At 33.4% G+C, this 11,391-nt stretch overlaps 1 pseudogene across 1 annotated transcript; it reads left to right on the top strand.

Moving 5' to 3' along the window:
- The first annotated feature begins 10,138 nt into the window (after nucleotides 1-10,138).
- On the top strand, nucleotides 10,139-10,707 carry LOC145065741 (large ribosomal subunit protein P2y pseudogene; annotated as a pseudogene). Its single transcript, XR_013688523.1, has 2 exons — nucleotides 10,139-10,405; nucleotides 10,507-10,707. The product of XR_013688523.1 is annotated as a large ribosomal subunit protein P2y pseudogene (transcript).
- The last annotated feature ends 684 nt before the right edge of the window (nucleotides 10,708-11,391 follow it).

The following is an 11,391-nucleotide window of genomic DNA, read 5'->3' as shown; positions in this document are numbered from 1 at the left end:
GGTAAAGCAAATTTGATTAGAAGATCAACTTCCCAAACTATCATGGACATTGACAATGGTAGCATTGGATATCCAGAAAAGCTTTCTCTTCCAATGGAAAGGGATCGGCCATAGTCAACTCGGTTGACCAAATGCTAAAGAGAAAGGCTAAGTTTCAGATAATTTTGTGTACCATTCCCAAAGGGTCCATATGTTTCAATTGCCAAAGGAAGGGGCATTAGCTGCAAAGCTGCCCTAACTACCTAAAAAATCTGAGAGAAGGTCAAGTCAAAAAGTTTGACTCTGCTTCAGGTAAGTCCACTATCTAACTCAATTAAGTTCCTATTTGGAGATTCTTAATACATTTTAATGTATGGTAGGATCAAGCAAAGGGAAGGAAGCTTAAAAGAAGAGTATGTTGAATCTGATCGCGAAGATGGATTTCAATCGCATTGTTCGAAGATCGGATTCTTGAGCTACTACTTAGGAGTTATGATAGATTGCTAGAAAATATGCAATAGCATAGTTTTCATTTAAAGTTGCATTGTAAGGAAAAAATTTTCCGTGTTATATCTCCTCGCAATGGCTTTTATTGAAAATTTATATTTGTATGTTTCTAGCAATAATGGAAATGTGAATTTGATTCTTTCATTTGTGGTAATTTCTAAATTTACCAAATAAGGAAAGATTTTCATCACCCAAGTTCTCAATTGGACCGAAACTTGGAATCATGCAAGTTGTATAGTATGATGAATGATAACTTTCAGCTTTGGAAAATTAAGACTATTTCCTTGTTCACATGTATATTTGCAAAGTTTCGATGTATGGCAGAACGAATCAGAAGAATCAAATTAGGCAAAGAGATAAAAGTTTCTCAAATCTGAAAAGATGGGAGAGTACTTTAGTATCATGTTTTGTGATCATCTTAATGATTAAGAAACCATATCACAACTGGTCCTCTAAGGAAATCTTAGTGCATTCCTATGGCTAAGAAGAGGAATCTTGAATTGTTGAAATGGTTAAATCAAGAAGATGAGTCATACTTCGTTCCAAAACAAGTCTTAGAGTCATACTCCAATATTGCAATTTGAGTGACACATCTTAAAGAAGGTTTATTAACACTTGTCAAATGTAAGAGTAAAATGTGTTCTACTCTTGTACATTTGAAATTAGTAAGTTGTGATGTTTTGGATAAAACAAAGACCAACTAAGACCAATTGTGTGAAGTATTTGTCTTGATAAACAATTCGCACTATCCCTTGAATATTTGGCAAGAGAGTCTTATATGTTCAGTGGGAGTCTTAAAGATCCTGAAAGAATTTCAAGATCTAATCAAGAATAAAACCTATAGTTTATCACTAGCACACGACGTAAGGTTTATAACCTATCGTGTTGACATATTCCAATTTTTGTGCCCATTCCAATTAAAGTTGGATTTACATATGAGTTATGAGAGTTCTCAATTGGTTGCATAACAACTTGGAAGCAATGGCAGGCCATTGTGCTGCCAGGTGGCAAGAAGTTAAGACTGCACAAGTTCAATCCATATGAGTTTGGATTTGTCACTAACCTTGTCTTGAGATTATGGTTTTGATAAATTCACATGGATAGGAACACATACACCATAAAATCTAAGTTTCATAAGGTTTCTCTCTGATTCATGAAAATGATGGTGAGGAAACGCTTTCACTAAGTAGATTTTGAGTAGATAGCAATTGTGATATTTGCATTCTCAAAGTCGTTAGTGCAGTGTGTGTGGTTAACCGGCACACTAAGATGGACTTGTGAGGAATGGAAAAGGTCTAAACAATTGAGACTATGATTACGACATCCCTTTTCATAGTTCTGAAATTGTTTAGACACAAATGAGAGCTATCTAAGGAAAGGTGTATGATGTTGATAAAGTTTTATCAAAGCATTTCGTATCAGAAATCTGAACTTTGGTAAGAAAGTCAATAAAGTATTGATTTCTAGAAGTCCATCTTATTTCTACGTACATATCAAAGCTAGTGGGAGCATAAGTGTTATGCTGATAATTCTCATGTTAGTGGGAGCATGATAATTATGATGAGTATTGCAAGTTAGCAATGTTAATTATAGAAAACAAAAGGCTTCAATTGGGAAAAAGTTGTTTTGCTATAATTAAGGGAGAGGAAATTATATTTCATTTCAATTCTAAAAGCTTAGATTGAGGTTTTAATCATCTTTAGTCAAGGATATATATATATATATATATATATATATATATATATATATATATATATATATATATATATATATGAATTTTATGTTGGAATGGCTCAACATAAGGAAATTCTATATATGAAGAAAAGGATAATTATGAGAACTTGGCAAATAGAAATAGAAATATCATAGCAAAAGACTGGTCCAGTATCATGTTTTTATGTGAGACATCGTGAATCAGGTCACATATGCTTCAGATATAAAATCGATTGCATGTGCTATAATATTTAGATGTTCCAAATTCTTCCAAATGTCTATGGCATTAAGAGTGAAAAAGTAATAGAACTGGATATGACTAAAGTGATTAAACAATTCTCGAGGACAATCTAAGGTTTACCAAAGATTGGTTGCTCAGGGACAGTTGGAAGTACGGTGTAAATTTTTGGAGAGGATCATATTGACATATTCTGAAAAGAGGCAACTCTTGTTCAGAAGTAATAGTCAAAATGGGAATATGGAGATGTCTCCATAGATGGAAGTTATTAAATTTGTGTAAGATTAGAAAAAAAAAAAAAAAAAAACTTAATGCAAGAAGGATGTTTAAAGCAATTTACTTTGAATATGAGACTTCGTTTCCATGGAATTGATCTCCATTGGAATACTCTGTAATGTCTGTTGACAAGTCTTTTTGACTTTGTGCATAATCATTACAAAAGGATCAATGCATATAAGTTTAGAATCTAATAGATTTAGGTAAATGGCAGGAATTTGGAATTCTTGCATTTGCAGTAAGGATTTGGGATTGTGAAATGAGAATCGTTGGAATTATGTTCAATCGATCTATTTCACAAAGTAAAGATCATAGACAAACTTAGTGTGCATACTTTGTGTATGGCATAACTAATGTTTGGAAAAACATAGTGTGCATACTTAGTGTATGGCATGACTAGTGTTTAGAAAACCATAGTGTACATGCTTAGAGCATGGGACAACTATTGTTTTAATTCAAGTATAAAGTTGATAGTTTGAAACAGTATGCAATAAACGATGTGTAATCAATATGGTGATAAATAAAAGGTGTTCTATTTATATTCATAAGTTCTGAGACCATATTGGATTCGATTATTCTTGTGTTTCACTTTGCATGTTTTGACTTCCAGAATAACTAGGTCATTCTTCATGAATGACTAAGTTATTCAAACCATCCACAGTCGGTCATATGTTGGAAGTAGATATGAATCAAGACTGTCATGAAGCTGGTTTGTAGATGTCCAAGGTGGTGGACATAGCAAGAGTTGCTGCAACATTCATGAGTGCTCATAAGTTCTGAGTATTGGATTAAAACCATGCTCATTTGACTCACTTCATGGATTTTATCACGAGTGATCATAAGATGATAATATCTTATATTCTTCAAACCTATATATATGAGGTGTTGCCTATGAGGTGGTCATGCATTGATTGTACGAAAACGCATTGGTAACTTGAAGTTATAAAACGTGCCTTTGTGTATGATTCAACAAGTAGTAGAAAAAGCATATGAGTCGAAGTTTATCCATTCCTTTTACCCTTAGGGGGATAAAAGCGATATATGTGGGCCCCTTGATGATTTATTGATGACACCCCGAAGTGCTTGGCCAAGCCAGGACTGATTTGATTTGTTCAATTAGTCAGTGGTCATAAATTGGAAATCGAGAAACAACAAATGGACAGAGAGAATGATTATAATCCATGTCTCAGTCCATATGATATCTAGAATGGAGGAATATATGATCCCTTATCTAATGGACGTGCCATTGATTTGTTCGGAGTTCGACAGCAGCTTTTAAGAGCTACGATTGCTAGTCGGGTTTTAAAGTCATACACAATAATATTTTTAGACTTATCCAAGTGGGAGACTATTGGATGGCATCGGAACAATTTGGATAGACTTTTGTGAGAAAATGATATTTATGATTTGTTAATATATTATAAGTTCTAATATATTAATATGAAATCATATTATTTAATTAGTATTGATCAAGAATTAATTTGGAATTAATATTGTGATCAAAAGGAGACTAATTAAATATCTAGGGATTGATTGTGTAAATCATTCATTCTTATATATGTAGGCTTATGATCCATAGTTCTTCATGTTGGGCTAAACCCATGGAGTAACCCATGGATACTCCATGGAGGTTTTAACCCATGGAGCATGAAGAATATGGAAAGACATGAGTTACATGGTGTAACCCTAATAGCCACGATATATAAGGACCCCATGGCTCAAGAAATTGGCACTAGTGTGTGTACACATAAGGGCTAGCCGATTTGAGCATAGGAACCTTTTCTCTCAAGTTATTCCAAGATGTTGGTGATGTTGCGTGAACCATTTGAGGTGTCACACTTGAGGAACTAGGCTCTTAAGCTCCATGGAATCAAGTTACATGAAAAAGGTATGTCTTCTAACTTGTTTATATTACCCAAGTATTAATGATTGTATGCTAGTTAAGGTAATACCTTGGAAAGTTCAAGTTTGCATGTATAATAGAGAAAACATAGATCCAATGTATTTAGGGTTGCATGTACACCATAGGAGTGTTAGAATGCTCAAAACCCTTCATTAGGCTCATTAGCCAATATATGGAATTTAAACATTCCACCATCCTCATAGACCTTGCCTACAAACATACTTTTTTAAGGTTAGTAAAAACTTATTGGACTCAAACACAAAAAAAAAAAAAAATCATGTTTGTTCAAAAACCATCCAAACACTAAGTTCTTCTATGGAACATACAACACATCATTAAGTGTTAGCTCTTTTCTATGTTATACCATTTCTAGAATGTTTTAAACACCAAATTTAAGTGTTTAGAATCACAATTTCAAGAATAAATTTTTGCCTCAACTTGGACAACCTTATAATTCTCGAGTCACTCCCTCTTTGAGAACAACCAAGCTGTTTTTTGATTTCCAAAGTTGTTTTACATAAAATTGAAGTCGTTTTTTACTAAACAAAGTCTTTTTGTTTTTAACAAAACAATGCAGTTTGTTCAAGACTGCTTTAGCCCTACTTAAACTTGTCAAAAGTGAAATCTAAGTTCATAATCCAGTAGTCTTGTGTCTTAGCTTTCCAGGGACTACTTTCACAATTTTATACGATTTTTCTAAAATTTATTATGAATTTTACAAAACTGTGTATCATAGCTGTTAAAATCTAACCAGTCAGTGAAAATCGTATTTTTTTCACCATAGTTAGAGTTGTTTCCAGCTTTCGGGCAAAAGTAATGTAATGAAATAGAATCATATAAAACAAACTTTGGAATTGGTTTCAACAAAAATGAGCATCCATGACAAAGTTATGATTTTTCAAAGATTGTGACAGATTAGAGCATTTCACAACAACACGTAAATTGTGTTTTTGAGTTAAGCTAACTTCTTAACTCATTAGGTACTTAATAGAATCAGTACCAAAGCTGGAAAATTAGATACTTAATTACAAATACATGTCTTAATGACTTAATGACCAAATGTGCTTCTAAATCACAAAACAAACCTCTCTTTTTTTCTTTATGAAAATCGTACAATATCAAAAAAATGCAAGTATAATTGTTTCCAATTTGTAGTTCGTTTCGTACAAACAAATTTGTTTTAAGTTTGTAGGAATAATATTATGGAAATGTACGAAAAGAAATAAGAAATAGGAAAAGTTGAGGCATGTGTTTAACACATTGTCCTTAAAACAAATTCGCCCGCTATCGGGTGTTTATTTCCCAGGATACAACAACTAGAAATAGTTCTTCTAGACCACCCGAACCTTTAATAGGCATGGATTATATCTTCAATATAGCTAGAAAAAGAAGAAGATGAAGTGGGGAAGAAGAGAGTTTTCTTACATTCTTTTTGGTGTACTCAAATGGTTGTGTAGTAGTACTATTTATACTACACATTCTATAATCTCCCAATTAAATACCTCTATTAATCACAAAATTAGTGTGTGTTAATATGTAATTAAATTGTAATATGAATTACAATTTCAGTTACAAAAGAAAGAAGTATTTGTAAAAAGGGTCTCAGAACTTTTCTTTTCTTTCTCCCACCCATTAAACTCTTTTATTTACTTCTTCCAACACCGTTACTTTAAGGATTAATTTCTCGTTCATATTAAATTCATTTTGGACGTGTTAAAAAATGGGGAAAACCCATTTTTTTTAATAAATTGATTAACACCAATTTTCCAACACTACTAAATTAATATTTGACTCATGCATACACCAACAAATCTTGCTGATCATTTTAAATTATTTGAATAGATTCGGTTTTCATCATCATTCCTTTAACAACGGAAATTATCTCTACATTTACTAGTTGACACTTCCATATGTATCCATACGTGTAAGAATTTTTATTTTTCTTAAAATTTTTTGTTAAAACCATTTTAATATTTAAGAGTATAAAAAAAAGATGGAAAACAGTGAAATATTCATCCTTGGTATCACAAGGTGGATTTATTGAACCCTAGAATATATTGGAAAATTTGAAGTCATATTAGTAAATGTATTGCTACATATAAATTGTTTTATTGGTCTTAGTTTCCATTAAAGTCTCAATTTTCTTTTTGATCCTATAAAACATCACATGTGAACTAAAAACAGGTCATGCATATTTTAATGTTGTACTTGTACAATCGATACCAATGAGTTGTCATGCTCCTTTTCAAGTCATGAAAAGATAATCCTTTTAGCTTTCATTCTTTTGTATATATACATTTAGTCTCAACAAAGCATTTTTGTGGCAGGGGTATGTTTATATTATTCCACTACAAGAAAAAAGGCCTTTTACGACGCGCGAACCATGACACGCAGTGATTTATGATACGCAAAGGTGAGTGTCTAAAAAATAATGTCATCTCTTCCAAAATTTAAAGGATTTCAGACGCGCATTTTTGCGTGCCCTAAAATTAGTGTCTAAACAAAAAAAAATAAAAACACGGAGGGCACCTGCGTGTCGTCTACGACCGTCGCTTTATAAATTTTAATAGAACGCGCGCGTTCCATCCGGGGAAAATGAAATCCCAAAAACTTAAAATCCCCGCCTTCCTTTTTTTTCTCCCTCCACTTTAATTTCCCTAGTAGCTAGGGCTTTTTTTTCAAGAACTTGCCCCGATTATGCCCTCCTGTACTGCTCATTCTCTCTTCAACTTCCCTTTCTCTCCTTCTCACTTCGACAAACCCTTTCTCTTCTTCTCGGTTCTCGACGTCGACAGCTTCTCCCACCTCCGACGTTTCTCTTGGTGTTGGCGCCTCCCACCTCTGACCTCCGTCTAGCCCTGCCCCACCGTCCAACGCTTTCCAGCGTCACCCAGCCGATGGAGCCCCTCATCTCCGGCAATCTCACCTCGCCTGCCCTTGCCAGCAACATTAGGTCTGGTGACCTAGACCGAGAAAACTCAAAGCCTTCGGAGGAGTGGTGGCACTACTCAAATCCCAGCGACGGAAGGAAACTCTCTATCACAGCAACAGAAAGTCGGAGACTGGAATGGGAGAAAGAGAAATAGAAATCGAGAAATCGACTTATACAGTAAATGGGGAAGAATCGATGATGCACGCAACATGTTTGATAAAATGCCTCATCCGCCACTGGAACAAAACTGTACGGACAATTCCAATCTCTCGTGAGTTTCGTTAATTTGAATATTTGATTTGTTGTGATGCGGCTTAGATCTTAATTACACTCGGATGCTCGCTTAGAAATAGATAATTTTTACAATTCGATTCACCCTTAATCTGTCATTTCGTTTTTGAAATCATTAATCCATCGTGATTGGGTTTTATGTGAGCATCTTCGTTTTCTAGATTTGGACTTTGTGGAATATCTAATATTACGTTAGATTTGCCATTGATTCGATAATTGTTTGAAATTTCAATTAGGCTTAGCATTTTAGGGCATGACCGTTTGGAATCTGTGTTTATGTTTGGTGTTTTGGTTTCGTTGCCTTTATTTGTTTCGTGTTTTCATGATGCATCTAAACTGTACTGGTTTTAGGTGTCTGATAATATACTGTACATATGAAGTGATATAGCTGTATTTTTCTTTAGCATGCCAGATGTGGCGTCTAATTTTATATCTAACTGTAACTTCTGTAATTGTGATTGATGATTTTGGGAGGATCTTTTGGAGGGAGGATCTTTTGGCTGCAGGGCAACAAGAGCAGTAGAAGCAGCAGCAGGTCGGCAAGAGAAAGAATGTTTGATTGGCAACAATCAGAAGAAAGAAAGAAAGACGAATGAAGAAAGTAGAAAGAAGAAAGAAGAAAGAGAAAAGACATGAAGAAAGAAGAATGAAGAAAGTAGAAAGAAGAAAGAAGAGAGACAAGAGAGAAGCAGGGCCGGCCCTAGAGGGAGGGCAAGCTGGGCGACCGCCCCGGGTCTCGCCAAATCTCGGGGCCCCTACGTTAGGGTAAGTATCTATATATATATATATATATATATATATATATATATATATATATATATATATATATATATATATATATATATATATATATATATATATATGGTTTTGTATAATATATAATATAATATGGAACAAAACACATATGATGTTTGTTGGTCTGTTGGTTTACGCGTTGTTAATCTAGAAATAGAAGGCCCGAGTTCGAACCTGTTCCCCCAAATTTTGGATTTGTTTTTGATACATTTTCTAATGATCTTCTCAGTTTCAAAGCGACGGAGACTTTTCAGTTTTCAAAGTTAAGAATAAAGAGACTGTGTACGTATTCTTCTAAAAGCGCCTTCTGATTTTTGGGCTTTTTTTGGATTCAAAAAATTGATTTCAAGCATCAGGGAGTTCAAGCATCTATACTCTATCGATCAAGATCTAGTATTCCTTCTTCAGAAATTGATATTATGCAAATAAAAATATATGATTCGTCTGTCGACTTTGATTTCACGCAACGGTTTCGCTGTAGGTCTAGATCACGATCTGCATATTAGGTTCACATCGTTTTTTTCATGGAATACTTTTGGTTTAAAAGTTTTTAAGGTGAGCTAAATTAAGATATTCATGCCTTGGTTTAGAAAGCTGGATAATTGTATTTTTGATTGATTGTTCTAAAAAATCCCTTGTCAAAAGTTAATTTCTTGGTCGATTGATATCTAGAATCTAGTTTTGGTTTATTGAATATATTCCCTCTTGATTAATTCCTCAATTCTTAGCAAATAGAGTTCCAGATTTTCGAGGGAATTTCTTAATACCATGGAATCAAAATACTTATTTCTTCGTTTTGAGTTACTTGTTCTTGGTGTCTATCTGTGTTTTTTGTGGGTAATTCATAATGTACACGGTTTTCATAGCTGATTGGCATGGGGTTTAAAGTGCTTCTTGGTTTGCTGATTTACATTTATCAAATCTACCTTGTTATTTGAGTTCTGTCTCCACAACTCACACACTAGTGGCTGCATATTGCAAAGGTCAAACATGAAATAAGTATATATTTTAAATTTTTCATGCTATAATAGTTCATGCTTCCTGATGTTAATTTGTTTTTAACTTGTTGGAAAGAGCAAACATGGAAAATATGTATTTTTTTGTAGGTTTGTAGCTGATGGCTTGTAATATATTTTTATTTCTTCTGTCCTATTTTGGACCTTTGTTTACAAAATAAACAAGTGATCATATTCTTTGTATTGGAAGAAAATAGTAAGTTTAGCAAGATCAAGAGATAAGAACCTTGTAGACTGTTTTAGTTTGTTTCCATTGGATATGTACTACAGGCTATATATATAGCCTTTGTTTTCTGAATATGAGAAGTCAATGTGCAGCAGCTTTGAGTCCAAAGTACTTTCATATCTCTATATTTGCTTTCTGCATACATATATATCTGTGTTGTGTGAGTGAGAAGGTTGGGACCTGTTCCAACAGTCCTCACTAATTAAGGTGCCATGTTGCATCCATGTAAACCCTGAACTTCATAAACTGTATGATTTGCTTAATGGCAATTATAATGATCATATTCACTAATGCAGTTGGAGCTGATGATGATGAAGATAGAATTGAATTACTCTTGTCGGAGGTTAAGGGTAAAGATATCACCGAATTGATTGCATCTGGAAGGGAGAAGTTGGCTTCTGTTCCTTCAGGTGGCGGTGGTGGTGTTGCAGTTGCCGCCACAGGTGGTAGTGGTGCTGCTCCCGCTGCAGCTGCTGCAGCTGAGCTAAAGAAAGAGGAGAAAGTTGTAGAGAAAGAAGAGTCCGATGATGTAAGTCTTTTATGTCCATTGATCTTCATTGTTTGTTTTTAAACTGTTTTTTTTATGGTTGCATGTTTTTGACTATCTTTTTTTTTCATATTTTTTTGCAGGATATGGGATTCAGTTTGTTTGACTGAGGATGGTATGAAGCATGTTCTTTTGTGGTTTTTGGATATGATTTTTTGGTAGTATTTTGTTAGTGTCATCTTCAAATGAAGAATTTTGTAAGACCTTGCAAAAGTTTCTTTTTAGTTTTTATACATCAAATGTTTTTTAACATAGTTTTATATGACCTTTACTTTTGTTAATTTGGATGACAGGATGTTGCTTCATTCTGAAGTAAGAATTCTTCCCGATATTTCAATTTTCATTTTTTAAAAAAAAAATATTTTTAATAGTCTTGATGGTTTTATAAATAAAAAACTTTGATGTCATCATTTTTTGATCTTTGTAATTTGTAGGTTGAAAGGAAGTCTCTTCCTCATCCAGAAAGACCAGATCGTCTTCGAGCAATTGCTGCCATCTTGGCAACTGCAGGTGTGTGTGATTCCTTCTCTTTTGTAAATTCTCATTTTGAAGGAATGGAATGAAAATTTGCAATATAACCCATTTTTATTTATAAAATTTGTAATATTAGAGAACAGTTATTTGGATTCTAATGAGCTTTTATGTTTAATCTTTTAGTTTTGCAAATTAAAATTTTATAAAATTTGTAATATTAGAGAACAGTTGTTTGCTAGGTACAAAGAGTTTGTGATATTTAAAAAAAACATAAACACTATAAGTGTTTCCTGGTAATAAATTGCAGGAGGCCATGTAAAATTAACTATCATTCATTCTCCTATAAAAAAAATGAAACTCAACATAAATATAAAACAATATAGTTGATTAATTTATTTTAAATCATAAATAACATTGTAGATTACTATCTGACTATTTCTGATGATACTGGTTTTAATTGTTATAGGTGTTGTATATATCCTTACATAGACATG

Source organism: Lactuca serriola, chromosome 8 (genome assembly GCF_051521515.1).
Source record: "Lactuca serriola cultivar US96UC23 chromosome 8, Lser_US96UC23_V15, whole genome shotgun sequence".
NCBI classification, from domain to species: Eukaryota; Viridiplantae; Streptophyta; class Magnoliopsida; order Asterales; family Asteraceae; genus Lactuca; species Lactuca serriola.
This window is presented reverse-complemented; position numbering and strand designations above follow the sequence as displayed.